This window comes from Cryptomeria japonica, chromosome 9, assembly GCF_030272615.1.
Source record: "Cryptomeria japonica chromosome 9, Sugi_1.0, whole genome shotgun sequence".
NCBI lineage: Eukaryota > Viridiplantae > Streptophyta > Pinopsida > Cupressales > Cupressaceae > Cryptomeria > Cryptomeria japonica.
The window spans coordinates 189,321,286-189,336,726 of NC_081413.1; the positions used below are offsets into that span (position 1 = coordinate 189,321,286).

General features: G+C 42.3%; 1 protein-coding gene across 1 annotated transcript in view; it reads right to left on the minus strand.

Annotated features, from left to right (window-relative positions):
• The window catches only part of LOC131038822 (L-type lectin-domain containing receptor kinase IV.2-like), a 48,602-nt gene that overhangs the window by 19,894 nt on the left and 13,267 nt on the right, over window positions 1-15,441 (minus strand). The gene's annotated exons all lie outside the window — the stretch shown is intronic.

The window sequence follows — 15,441 nt, forward strand, 5'->3', positions numbered from 1 at the left end:
GGTTTTAGTCTTTTAGGTCAAATCGGCAGTTCTGTGATGAACATACGCTGTCGATTGGATAAGCTGCTGAGAGGATACACTCAAGCAGGTCCTCTAGGAAAATTAGGATAGATCAAGGCACTTTGTGAGGAACAGGGAATGTCACACACGTAGTACTTTGTGATGAACAGGGAGCACTACTAGGATAGATAGCAACACTTTGTGATGAACAGTGAGTGTCACTAGGGTAGATAACCATATGCATTTAGGTAGCAAGTAGCATTTTGTGATAAACAGTGAATGCCACGATAACTGACATGATTGAGTTACTTGACTGCAGGAGTATTTGCCAATGTTGGAGTCACGGGAGAGATTCCCGTCGACTCAGAGACTGCGACCAGAGTTGTCTATCCAGGACATGATTTTCATTGAGGAGATGGGTCTCACACATATGCTCTATGTGCCCGAGTTTCAGGCAAACATGGGGTTGCTGACTGCGTTGGCCGAGAGATGGCACTCAGAGACATGCACGTTTCACCTACCGATGGGTGAGATGACAGTGACATTAGAGGATGTATATAGGATTCTACATGTTCCTATTGATGGAGAGTTGATCCCCTACGACCGTGACGGTGACAGGGAGGCCTTGAGACGGGTTTTTCAGGATCCTGAGTTGGAGATGCGAGCAGGTCATGTAGCCTGGGACACCATGACTGCCATAGGATTAGCATTGCCGGCAGTTGTTGGGGGAGTCATCAGTGGATATTTGTGTCCAGACAGGGCCACACGAGGATTGGCAGTGGGCTGGGAAGGGGCCTTGGAGACGCTGATGGTAGAGCACACTAGGTATGCATGGGGGCCATGTGTCCTAGCACATTTGTATTATGAGCTGCATCAGTTTGTATACCATGGATCAGTGGGTTTGGGCTGCGGCGTGACTCTCTTGCAGGTGTGGGCCTATGAGCACCTTCCCATCACACGGCCTATTCATTTCAGAGGCAGAGGATAGGGACAGAGTTTTGTGCACCTATATGCCATGATTACATCCCAGCCTCGGATTGGGAGATTGGAGCACTGGAGGAGAGTCATTGATGACATTGACATGGTGATCTGGAGGCCGTACCTGGGGTGCGAGGAGTGGGAGGACGACGTATTGGAGCTGCCCTACACCTTCCGGAGTAGGTACCTGATTGGGCAGACGCCCTATATATTAGAGAGACAGCTGGTGGACAGGGTATGCCGGCAGTATGGCAGGATTCAGAGGATGCCCCGAGGCTCGGGCATGTATGCTCGTACGGTCAGAGATCAGGTGCAGTTTGGCCCACTGCTATCATATGATCAGGCAGTGATGCAGCTAGCGGAGATGATGCCGATGCCATGGGACATGTGGCCAGAGGTAGATGATGCAGGGATGGACGCAGAGTACTCTGCGTACTGGGCAGAGCATCCATTTCCTAGATTGACAGATCTAGCAGAGCCCGTGGATGGAGAGGGTGGAGGAGAGGATGATGATGGAGGAGGGGATGGAGGTAGGGGCCGGCGGAGGCGGAGGGGAGTGGTGGGAGAGAGACGGGTAGCACCTCGGAGGGAGGGAGGACAAGAGAGAGCAGCTCCAGTGGTGAGAGGACGGGGTGGACTGCCCCTACAGGTGCCAGCAGCACAGGGTCCCAGAGAGGGACAGAGACAGGTGCAGCCAGAGGGACAGAGACAGGTACAGCCACAGGTACCTATACAGGCACAGGGACAGGTGCAGGCAGAGGCACAAGGACAGGCACCTGTAGAGGAGGAGCCACAGGCAGGGACGGAGAGCGGAGACTCTGAGGAGGATGAGGTGCTTAGGCTGCGGGAGATCTGCCAGGGCCAGGCAGATGAGATTGAGGATTTGGTTCAAGAGAGGAACCACCTCAGGATCAGGGTCCGAGATACAGAGCGGGAGAGGGATCAAGCCATCCAGAGATATACAGAGGCTGAGACAGCCCTGAGGGCAGGGAGGCGGGCAGCAGAGGATGCAGGGGCAGGCTACGCATATGTTTTGCGAGCCGGAGAGGAGATCGCCTACTGGAGGGATCTATACTATGCAGCCGTGCCAGCAGATCAGCGGGCTAGGAGCTTCCATAGATCGTCGCGCACAGCGACGGCTACGGGAGGGAGTCGCAGGAGACAGGCATCCAGCGGTGGGGTTATGGGGCCTCCACCACCACCAGAGAGACAGGGGGATCCTGGGGCAGGTCCATCTATAGCTCAGACTCCGTCGAGGCGAGGTGGCTCCGAGGGAGGGAGTTCCTCATAGCTATAGTGGGCTCCCATTGTATCAGTATATGTACCATTATTGTATTGTAGACACCTGCGGGTGATTCTTTTGTAGCCATATGATTCTTTTGACATCATTGTATTATGACACATTTGATTATATATGAGAGATGATCCATTTTTGCGGCAGCTATATGTACGTGTATCTTATGTGATGAAATGTTCTTATGTGATATATGTTTTATGATATGGATGCTTATATGATGCAATGCAATACATCTTTGTTCTTTTATGTTGTATATGTGATGCATGATGCAAATGTGAATGTATGTAATGCAAATGAATATGATAATGCAAATGATTATTTACATAATGAAAATGTGAGATGTGCTAACATGTGTATGCAGGATGTGATGCAATTGTGATATCTATATGTATGTATGAAATGCTTATATGTGGTGATGTAGGTGCAACTACATGAAATGCAAATGTTTTTTTTTTTGTTTGGTGTGTCATTATACTCAGTCATGTGATAGCGGGCTACGCAGACTCGAGAAGGACAATGGAAGTCAATCAAGAAAGGGGGATGGAAGACAGAAGATATGAACATGAAAGAGCTTCTTGTGCGTTATCATCATTGAGCTTTATTATGGCAGAATACGTTATGACAATCGAGGCATTTGTTCGGCCCAGAAAGTCATTGTACCTGTTTACATGGAGATAAGACAGTCACAAACAAGGAATGCCCCAGTTCATACTAGACTCACAGTGTCCTCATATCCTTGGACAAGTCATAGCATTACTAAAAGACAATCCACAGACAGCAAATGCAAATAGGTGACGATACCCCATCCTCGCCTTTCTAGTCAAAGACATCCTGGAAAAGCTAAAAGACATGTCACCAAAAGATAAAATCAAAAGAAAACCAAGACTCGACACCAACATCCACTGTAGTCCTCAAGTCTAGTGTCTCTTGTCACTTGTTTAAGTCTTATTCGATTGTGGTCACAATGTTCACTTTCACAAAAAGGATTGATAGCACTGAACCATATGTTGTCTGAGTCTGTTAAAAGATTTGATTTTTTTGAAGCCCATTGTTGCTGCTGTGTCTCCTTGGAAGCTGATTGAATCCATGAAACTGATACTTTATTGCGGAGAAGACGAAACTTTATTGCGGATCTTCGATGCAGATGTTGCTTTATTGCGGATTGTGCGCGGATAGACTGAAGAAAGCTGAAAGAAATTGTACTCCTTGAAACATGTGATGTTCTTAGTTCCACACCCATCACTAGACGTAGGATTTTGCCTTAGCCACAGATAGGATCTGATTTATTATGGATGGAAAAGGGAGTGAAAGGGGAGGGTTATGGATGGCTAACCAATCTTGGGTAGATCAATAACAAGCCATGATGGGAACGGGTAAGTTTATTGTGAGCGAATAAGTTGTGAGTGTGTGCAAAGTGAAAGGATGAAAATGAATCCTGAAGGAGGGAGGAGCAAAGTCCCTACGCATGGCGCTGGTGACCCAGTTTTCACCATGGTACTTGCCCAGGGCGCCACCGAAGTGGTTTTCACCGTTGGACGAAATTATTTCTCTTTACTTTTTTGGATTTTTCAATTTTTTTGTTGTCACAAGGCGCCTGTTTGCCAGGTTTTCACCAAGTAACGATTTTTTTGTTTTTATAATTTTTTTGTATTTTTGAAATTTTTTGATTTTTTTGTATTTTTGCATTAGGATATTCAAAAAGAGCTATGTGTAGAACCTGCGAAGGTGCATGCTGTTGATAGGATCCTCCAAAGATTCCCCTTCTGTAGTTGAGAGCTGATATGCCCCAGATCCATATGCTGCTGTGATGATGTAAGGACCAAGCCAGTTGGGTTCAAATTTGCCCTTCTTTTCTCTATCTTGCTGATTCTTGGGGTTCTCTCTGAGGACTAAGTCACCTACCTCAAATGTGCGAGGCTTGACCTTGTGATTGTAACTGCGACTCATTCGTTGTTGGTAAGCCTTGAGATGATTAAAAGTAGTGTGTCGTCGTTCCTCCAGCAGTTCTAGTTCTTGTAAGCGAGAGACCCTGTAGTCTTCATCGTTGATTATGTTTCTCAAGGAGACCCGTAAAGAAGGCAACTCGACCTCAATAGGCAAGATGGCTTCAGCACCGTAGACAAGTGAGTAAGGTGTAGCTCCTGTAGGTGTGCGGACACTGGTACGATAGGCCCAAAGTGCGGGATTGAGTTGGACATGCCAGTTACGGCCAGCGTCGTCGACTGTCTTTTTAAGTATTTTGAGAATTGTTTTGTTAGACGCCTCAGCTTGGCCATTACCTTGGGGGTAATATGGTGTGGAGAAACGATGAGAGATATGGAAGCGCTCACAGAGTTCACGAACATCCTGGTTCTTGAAAGGACGCCCGTTGTCAGTGATAATGGAAGTAGGAATCCCGTATCGGCAAATGATGTAGTTCAGGATGAAAGTAGCGATTTGTTTCCCAGTAACTTGTGTGAGAGGCACGGCTTCAATCCACTTTGTGAAATACTCTGTGGCTGTAATAATGAATTTATGTCCATTGGAAGAAGGAGGGTGAATCTTGCCTATGAGATCGAGTCCCCACTGACAAAAGGGCCAAGGAGATGCAAGTGGCTGTAGTTCCTGCACTGGTGCATGTATGAGGTCTCCATGAATTTGACACTGCTTACACTTCTTGACAAACTGATATGCATCTTTTTCCATAGTAGGCCAGTAATATCCAGTCCTGATAAGTTTCTTGGCCAAGGTAGGACCACTAGTATGCGGACCACATATCCCTTCGTGCACTTCTCGTAACGCAATCTGAGCTTCGTCACTCTCTAAACATCTAAGGAGGGTGCCATCTAGACCTCGTCGGTATAGGATATCAGCTAGGATAACGTATCGGGAGGATTGGCGGATGAAAGTGCGGCGTTGGTTGTTCGATAAATCGGGAGGTAAGATGTTGTCGCGAAGGTATGTGAATATGGAACCATATAACTGGGATTCAGGACCAACAACACATATCATTTCCGTAGGAGTGATCTCATATGATGGAATCAGCAGGTTGTCAACCAGGAACTCATAGCAGGTCTCATTTTGCGGTAGATCAATGAGCGAAGCAATTGTAGCCATGGCATCAGCAGCACGATTCTGTTCTCTTGGTATCTGCTCAAACTCTATCTTTGCAAAGTGTTGTTTCAGATCATCTACCAGTTGTTTGTAAGGCATTAGCTTTTCATCTTTTGTTTGATAATCATCAGTTGCTTGACGGATGACAAGTTGAGAATCCCCAAAAACACGAAGTTCTTGGATCTTCCACTGAACTACAATCCTTAGCCCCATTGTTAATGCCTCGTATTCCGCTATATTGTTGGTGCAAGGAAATGATAAGCGGTATGACTTTGGTATAGAATCACCTTGGGGAGTTATAAAGAGTATACCCGCTCCTGCCCCCTGCTGTGTGTATGAGCCATCAAAGTATAGTTGCCATGGCTTTGCAGGTGATATTGTTAGAATGGACTCATCTGGAAATTTTGACTATAGAGGAACATCATCTATCATGGGAGCATCTGCCAGTTGATCTGCGATGGCTTGTCCTTTTATGGCTTTTCTGTCCACGTATTCAATGTCGAATTCACTCAAAATCATTACCCACTTGGCCAGTCGCCCAGTAAGTGTAGCTTTGTTGAGCAGATATTTTAGTGGATCAATTCTGGCAATCAACTTAGTCTTGTGAGTAAGCATGTAATGTCGTAATTTTTGTGAAGCGAAGACCACAGCGAGACATGCACGCTCAATTGGTGTGTAGTTTAGCTCATATCCCACCAATGTGCGACTGATATAGTAGACTGCTTTTTTCTTGCCGTCAGGTATTTGCTGTGCTAGGAGTGCCCCCAGTGCTGTTGGAGTAGCTGATATGTAAAGTAGCAATGGTTGATCCGGAATTGGTGGCATCAAAACTGGCGGGTTCAAAAGATAGTCTTTGAGTGCCTGAAAAGCCTGTTGACAGTTCTCATCCCATTTGAACTTAATGTTTTTGTGTAGCAGGTGCTGGAAAGGATTGCACTTATCTGCAAGTTGTGCTATGAATCTTCGTATGGACTGGAGTCTCCCTTGTAAAGACCGAAGTTGACTGATATTCTTGGGTGGCGGCATGTCCAAGATAGCCTTGACTTTTGCTGGATCCGCTTCTATTCCTCTTTTAGACACAATGAATCCTAGGAGCTTCCCAGAGGTTACTCCAAAGACACATTTCTTTGGATTTAATCTTACCTTGTATTTTTCCAGCCTATCAAAAGCAACTGAAAGTATGTCCAAGTGTGTATTTCTGTCTATTGATTTAACCAAAAGGTCGTCAACATAATCTTCCACCGTTACATGCATGAGATCATGGAAGATAGTAGTCATGGCTCGTTGATACGTGGCACCTGCATTTTTCAGCCCAAAGGGCATGACATTCCAGCAGAAGGTTCCCCATGGACAAGTGAATGATGTTTTATGTTGATCTTCAGGTGCAATCTTGATCTGATTATATCCAGAAAATCCGTCCATTAAAGATAACATCTCATGGCCTGCTGTGAGATCAACAATTAAATCAATGTTTGGTAGTGGGAAATCGTCCTTCGGACAAGCCTTGTTGATGTCCCTGAAGTCTGTACATATTCGGATGCTGCGATCTGGTTTGCTAACAGGTACCAAGTTGGAAATCCATTCAGGATAATCAATTGGGCGTATGAATCCTACATCTAGTAATTTCTCCAACTCTGCCTTGACTAGCAATGCCACCTGTGGATGCATTTTTCTCAATTTCTGTTTTACTGGTTTTGCCCCCGGTTTGACTGTTAAATGATGCATTACTAAGTCGGGGTCTAGTCCAGGCATATCAGCATAAGACCATGCGAAGTTGACTTGTCGTTCCTTAAAGAAGCTTATGAACCTTGCTTTCTCGGCCTCTGTCAATGATTGAGCCAAAAATATGTTGTGTGGAACCTCTGCTGTACCAATGTTTGTCTTTATAGTCTCCTCTACCAACATGGATGATTTTTCCTCGTATGATGCTGGGAGAATGTCAAGCCTTCCATCTTCGAGCGCCTCAGAGAGGTTTTCACCTTCAGATACGTCCTTTCTTTTTACTTTTTTAGAGTCAGAGAGCGCCACAGTGTGGTTTTCGCCATAAGACCCTTGTTTTGTTTTTATTTTCACATTTTTGCGACTAGAAGGCCCGACACCCTCACCAAAGTATGCCATGTTATTTAGCTCTATGGCGTATCCTGCTTTATGGTCTCCAAGAGGAAGATCATCGCGAATGCCAAGATAATCAACAATAGCTTCGTCATTTTGAAATGTATCAAACTGTGGTGGTCCATCCTGATCCCAGTCAATGAGTTGGGGGTGAACGAGGGGAAGGTCTTTAGTGTTCTTAGAGTCCGCAAGGCTAATAGTGAAGATGTGGTTATATTCAGGTATGTCAAGGTAGTCATCGAGGTCGTCAATGGCACTCTCCTCATCAGTGTCGATCATGAGTGAGTCCAAATTATCATCACTAGTAGCACCCTCAGGGACAGGTGTCCTCATCCTATGTGATCCTGACCTAGGGCCTTGAAACGAAGCTTGTGCGGGATCCTTATGGGTCGGTTCTTGACCAACTCTGAATTTCTTGTAAAACTCCTCCTCCTCTGTAGGTTCATCTGGCTCTCTAAATGTCTCATTGAGTTCATAGTCGCTGGAGGATTTGTCTGAACCCCATTCCCACTCATTGGAGTCTGTGGAATAATTATCCTCTTGTTGAACTTCAGCCACTTTGACTCGCCATATCTGTTTTGTTCTCTTATTTTGAATCTTGGGATTTAGAAAACCAAGCCCCTTGGAGTGTTCCCTTCTTGTAGTTAGCTCAGGTTGTAGAGGCTCCATGACACCTTCTTTGCGCAGTCCGAGAGGGCTTTTTCCATCATACCCGAATCTCTGCAGAATTTTGAAACCTTTACCATAGTTTTCACAGGGTATTATAATTTGATCATGTGTATCATCTTCAGCGTCCTTATATAGCATTTTATATAAATTTTCTTCCTCTAGTTCGCCCCATTTTTGAAAGACGGTAGGATCCCATTTGAGCAGCATGATGGAGATTTGCTTATTAGGATGTGGCCTCCCATATTCCTTGGGGGAGTTCATGACTTGTCATAAGAACATTGTTTGATTCAGAGTGTATTCTCCCATGCCTTTGTCTTGAAACTTGGCTCTAAGTTCACCTTGTTTGGATGTCGAGGGCTTTAATGACTCAGGATCAATATATGCTGAAGAAGGAGTAGCCTCACGATTGCTGGGAATGATAATCTCAGTATGTGATCTCAAGTTATTGCAATATATGAATGGATTTGGATCACCATTGACCGTTACCTCGACTCCATTATGAGGAAATTTTATGCACTGATGGTACGTTGATGGGACTGCTCTCATTTCATGAATCCACGGACGTCCTAGCAATATGTTATATGTGAGGTCTAGATCCAGGACTTGACAAATCACGTCCTTTGTGACTGGCCCTATTCTTAGTGGTAAGATGACCGTGCCCTTGGACGAATGCTCTTCATCATCATAAGCCTTAATGGTAATTTGGTTCATATAATTCACAGCTTTGTCAGAATATCCAAATTGTCTGATGGTGCTCAATGTACAAATATTAAGACCTGCTCCTCCATCTATCAGGACTCGTTTTATTCGGTGTTTATGTATGAAGGCTTCAATATGTAGAGGTGCATTATGAGGCTGACTTATGGAGGTGTCATCGGCTTCTGTGAATGTGAGGGAGTGTGGAACGGATAGGTATCCCACCATGGCTTGAAACTGATCCACGTTCAGATCAGTAGGGACAGCAGTATCTCTCAAGGTTTTATCAAGGATAGCTTTATGTGCAGGAGATATACGTAAGAGCTCAAGAATAGAGATGAGTGCGGGTGTTTTCCCTAATTGCTCTACAAGGTCGTACTCAGGCTTAGTTGACGGAAGATTGGTATTCTTAGTAGAGGTACCTGGCAATGTGATCTTACCTCGACGGGTTGTAACATGACATTCAGAGGTAGATGTGGATGAAGATCCCACACCTTTTAGGACAATTTTGGGTCGCTGAGGAGGATTCTCAGGATTTTTATTTTTGATAGTAATGGTAGAAATATGATTGTCCATTGAGATGTGATTAATAGTGGAATCATAATTGTAAGATGTTCTGGTGTAATTGGCTTGATCATCTGTGACTTTGCCTTTTCCCTTGTCATGTTTTGGGAATGGTTCCTTAAACACCTCATGCTCTTGGTTAGATGAATGTCCCTCAATCTCAATATCTCCTCTGTCAATGAGATCTTGTACAATGTTTTTCAATCGATGGCAATTACTTGTCTTATGACCCTTGCTCGTATGAAACTCACAAAACTCATCATCATTCCACCAATTCGGTTTTACCTTTGGTTCATATGGAGGAAAATCTGGGACTGTGATCACTTTGTTTGCTACAAGCTTTTTGAATACTGATTCAAGTGGTTCTCCCAATGGAGTGTACTTCCTTCGTGGTTTAGCAGCCGTTTGATTGTTCACTTGATTGTTGGTAGAACTTGATCCAGAAAAGACGAACTTTGGTCTCACTGTGTTGGCATCAACAACACCATCATTAACTGTGTTCTTGTTCTTGTTCCAAAACTTTGGTTTGTCCTTTCCCTTGAAGTCCTCTTTGTTTTCTTTGAATAGTTTGATAACTCCTTGTTCAATCAAGACCTTTTCTGTTGCTAGGCCCTTTTCAATGACATCCTTGAATGTAGACAAACAAGCTTTTCTGAGATCATAACCAATAGCCTTGTTAACGTTTTGTGTGAACATCTCCACCATTTGTTTCTGCGGGATTTCACAAGAGCATCTGCTAGCTAAGTTTCTCCATCTTTGTAAAAATGACGCAAAAGATTCTCCTTCTTTTTGTTTCGTATTGCACAAGGTAGTAACTGAGACATCTGTTTCAATGTTGTAAGAGAAATGTTGGATGAATGCCTCTTCCAAGTCGCCCCATGACTTAATACCAGGAGGTAATTGAGAAAACCATTCCATCGCTTGATCTCCTAAGCTCTGTGGGAACAACCTCATTAAGTATGTTTCTTCTGCGGCTACCTCAATGTAAGCTGTGAAGAATTGTCTTATATGTGCCTTGGGGTCTCCTCTCCCTCTATATTTGTCAAATTTCGGTGTTACAAAGTGCGGAGGAAACGGAGGCATTGGAATGCTCTTATCAAATGGATAAGGGCATATATCTCTCATAGTATATGTGGGTTTTGATGTGCCCATGTCTTCCACTTTCTTTTGTAGATCTCTAATTTGTTGCTCCAAATTATTTTTGGGAGGAGATGGATTTCTTGTAGCATATCCCATGTTTGAAACACCCATTTGAGGAGGAGCTTGTTGCATGTATGGATGATACTGATCGTAGACATGTCCATATGGAGGTCTATATTGTTGCGACATGTATGGAGCACTTGGCATAATTTCTTGTTGAGGGACCCCATATCTGTTTTGTGTATATAAACCATATTCAATAGGCCTTTCATTTTCCATTGTGTTGCCCCCAATTTTGGCATGAGGTCTCCTTGTGTCAAAATTTTGAGGAAGTCCTTGAGTATCCATTTGTCTTGGTTGACCCATATCTTGAGCATGTGTTTGAGCATAGGGCCTCCATGATGGTCTTTGAGTGTAAGTATCATGCATTTGAGCTTGTGTATGTGGGATTGTTGGTTTCTGAAGCAAAACTGATGGTGACTCCGGCATCATATTATTTGGTCCTCCACTATTAAGTTGAGTTTGTTGTGAAGGTCTACTTTCCATAAGTTGAGATAGGTCAAAATCATGTGGTATTTTAGCTCCACTTTGTGCCATCATGTTTAGGAAATATTGACGATCTCTCCTCATTATCTCTTCAACCAATCTATTGAATTGAGGATCCATTATAGATTCTTGTATGTCTGCTGATAGTATTGAAGAATTGTCCACATTATCATTGTGTGTAGCGTTGTGTATAGCGTTTGCGCTTTCCACATTTGGATTGTGTCTATAAACATTCATGTCTGGTAATGTAGTGTGCTCAGGATTGTAGAAGACATCATTGTCATACTCATAAGAACTCATGTTTACGGACCCTTGAGCTTCTTTAGCTTTTCTCCTAGATTTTTTGAAGACGGGTTTCAACCATGAACTAGGTGTTTAGCAATATGTGAGAGACTAGACGAAAATGACAAGAGTATGTAAGACTAAGAGTTGTATGGAATGTAAATGAATCTGAAGTTTACTTGCAATGTCCAAAGTGTAAGACCAAGTATGTATGTAGTAGAGTAGGTGTGACTTCCAAAGAGAGGATAGTTTCTCTTGATGAGGTAAGCTGACCTTGACTCTAAGTAAGACCAAATGAGACCCAAAGGTAAGAAACCTTGATGAGGGACCACTTAGCAAAGTGTTGTAGTGTGTTGTCAGAGTATGATGAGGACAAGCAAGTGACCTTTTGACTCAAGTTTAGACAAGTATGAATGTAAAATGAGGTATGAAGCAATGATGGACTGCGTAAGACCTTAGAACAGGCTGAATGCTAGATGAAATCTGAAGAGACAACCTAGGAAGCTCAAGTATGCCGAAACTGATTTCTTTGTTTGCTTGATTGTTAAACTTTTCAAATCCTGACACAGACGCCTCTGTATACTTCACAGACGCGATTTTAATACACAGACGCTATTCTGTTTGACGCAGACGTGATTATGAGATTTTCTGTTGATGTTTGCTGGGACTGTAACAGTTTTTTTGCAATTGTGGACACAGACGCGACTGTATACTTCACAGGCGCAATTTTCAGACACAGACGTGTCTATGTTCGACACAGACGCCGATAAAAACCCAGACGCTATTCTGTACTTCACAGACGCGTTTATCAGACACAGACGCGATTTTAACCGACACAGACGCGTTTCTGCAACCTTAGTGCAATCTTTCCTATATGTGAATTTGTTTTGCTGTGACCAAATCTAATTTTTCGACTGTTTTTCGTGACAAGAGGACACAGTGTTGATGACCCAATGTTTGCAGACTGTTTAGACTCCAAAAAAGTGTGTTGTTTGATGTAAAAAAATTTTGCATACACTTGAAGACACAAAAGACACAATGTTTTGCTGTTTTGTCTTGATTGTTTGAATGTTTATCATAAGTCAAGCACAATTCTTATGGCTGGCCAGGACAATAATTGTTGATCCCACATGGGGTTTTACCCCCGAGGCTACGCTATTCAGAGCGGATACTTAGATGCTTGACCTCACTGGCTCCACCCTCGGCACTCACTTCTCGGGTCAGCCAAGCATCAGTCCCCATGAAAACTCCCCATGGCGAACTTTGTATCTCTACTAAGAACCGTATGTGTGTGGGCCACTACCAGAGGTCCGACCTCCTGCCTCAACAACTAGAAGGATTTGGGCATCTAAAACAAAATGGTGCTAGTAAGGGCATCCGCTCGTGTGGCCATACATGTGGCACTTTCAGCTCTGTAAATACAGAAGGCTCCCAGCCGGTAGGGGTTACGCCCTACAAATGATCAAATAAATTTGATCAAACGGGTTTATGGGGAGACATAGTGTCGGTATGAACTAATCAGCACACGTTATTCATAGTTTTCACCATGAATACATTTGATTATAGTGGCTTGGAAGAAGATGGCTTTTCTTTTGCTACCACTTGGGTCGTTCTCTTCTCACTAGTAGTCCTAATGACCACACGGGAAGACAGGCCCTCTAAAGAGTAAACAAAAAGAGCCTATTGCTCAAGACACAAAAGACAATGATTCAATTTTAGTGCACCAATTGAAGTGTTTGCTAAGCTATGAAACAAGGCACACAATAAAAATTACAAAACCCTAGCTAAGGCCCTGCAACAAAATTGTTAGTAGTTTGGGTTGTTTCAAATGATAACCCCTTCCTGCAAGCACACAAGTTAGGTAAATTTTAGAAAACCCAAAAAAGACTTTGTAAAAAGGGGCCTTCAACAAAAACGTATTTGCCTCCAAAGCAAGCTGCACAAATCAGGTTAGCTAGATCTGAAAAGGTTAGCCAAAAATAAACCAGATCTGAAACCCTAAGTACAAAATCCGAAAACCCGAATCAAAAACCTTGAAAAATTTGCAAAACAGAATGCACAGACGCTGTTATACCAGACACAGACGCGTCTGTCCGACACAGACGCGGTTCTGTGATTCTCAGACGCGATCTAAGAACATAGACGCTTCTTTCCTCTACAGACGCGATAATATGATGCACAGACGCGATTCAGAATCACAGACGCGACTTTCGGAGACCTGCAAAAATAGAAAATGACAGAAACACAGACGCGATCCAAGATATCACAGACGCCTCTGAAATACAAAAACGCGATCCGAACACTCGCAGACGCGGAAAAAACCTAAAATGTCATCGAAATCGTCCGATCTGCAACTTCAAAAATGCAAAATCTGCAACAAAAATGTTAAATGCAAAGGGACAAGAGTCCCACCGGGCGTGCCAAAATGTATATGGTGAAAATGGATAGCAATAAACAACAATATTGAAAGACTAAAATGGATTCAACCACCAAACCCTAGCCTAACAATGAACAAAGATCCACCATAACATATGAAGATAACCTAAGACAATGCAAATAACTCAAAATCACAAAGATTATACCATCACATGTCCACTAAGGTTTTGATCTCCATTCTTCCTATTTCCATTGATCTTGTTTAATATGCTTGCTCTCAGATTTTTATGTGCACAAGAGCTCAATAAAGAACGGAATGTGGTTGCAAGTAGAATGGTAGTGTAGCCAAGTCCTCCAAAATCAGTCATTAGGGTTTGTCAATGAAGAAAGCATCTCCTTAAATAGAAGACACAATAAGAAATGGAGGGTTAAGATTGAGAGGTGTAAAAAGAGAGGTCGGCTAGGATTAGAGGGTAGGTATAAGAAATACCAAAATAATGAAAGAGGTAGATAGTGTAGGAAATAAGAGATGAATGACATGTGTCATGTGTAGAAAAAGATAATGAATTAATTAAATAAATAAAGATTTATTTAATTAATAGAAGAATAAGACAATTAAATAAATAAAATATTTATTTAATATAGGAAAGGGATAATTTAAATAAATAAATGTATTTATTTAAATGAGAAATAAGGCTAGAAGAGGATAAATGAATTAATTAAATAAATAAAAATTTATTTAATTAATAGAAGAAATAGGCTTAGATAATTAAATAAATAAAATATTTATTTAATTAGACATGACAATTTTGAGTGTCTACATATAGAATCTAGTGTAGAACAATAATATGTAATTTATTTTGAATTTGGTCACGTATATCAAAAGCTATTAAAAAAATGGTAGACATATGCCAGTGAGGACTGACAAGGCACTGGTAAAGAAAATTAAAGTTTACTATGCTAATGTTGTCCAAAAATAGAAAAAAATATATGGTCAGAAAACTGAGAAGACATGTGAGATTATGGTGGTAATTTTAGAGATACCCACTTGATCATTTGTAAACCTGATGATGATAAAGTTGATAAATCATGTTGGAAGTTGAAAAAACGTGTAAAGAGACAAAAATGGGGGGGAAATGTGCTTGCAAGCCTTAGGGTCATTTTCAAACCCTCTTACCAAGCCAAAACCCACACGGGTTTTGAAAAACAAAAATTACTATTCAGAGTTCTTCATAACCCGCACGGGTTTTGAAAAACAAAACGTACTATCACAGTTCTTCATAACCTGAACGGGTTTTGAAAAACCAAAAGTACTATTCATAACTCTACATAACCCGTACGGGTTATGTAGAACTAAAACCATTATTTTGTGTTTCACAAAACCCGTACTAGTTATGAAGACATAATAATGTATGCTTGTAAACTTAGCATTTACTACAAATATGTACAGACATACATATATAATATGTGTTTATGTATGTATATATGCATATCTATTAATATAGATATATGTATATATGTTTGTATACATGCATGTATCCCTTCTTTTCCTCTCTCTCTCGTCTTCCTTTCCCATCATCGTATTTGTCTATTTTGAGCCCTAATTATCCTCCTTGAGTTCTATCTCATCTCTCTCCCCCTCACACCTCTCTCTGCCGAGTCTCTCACCCTTTTCTCCTTCTCATTCT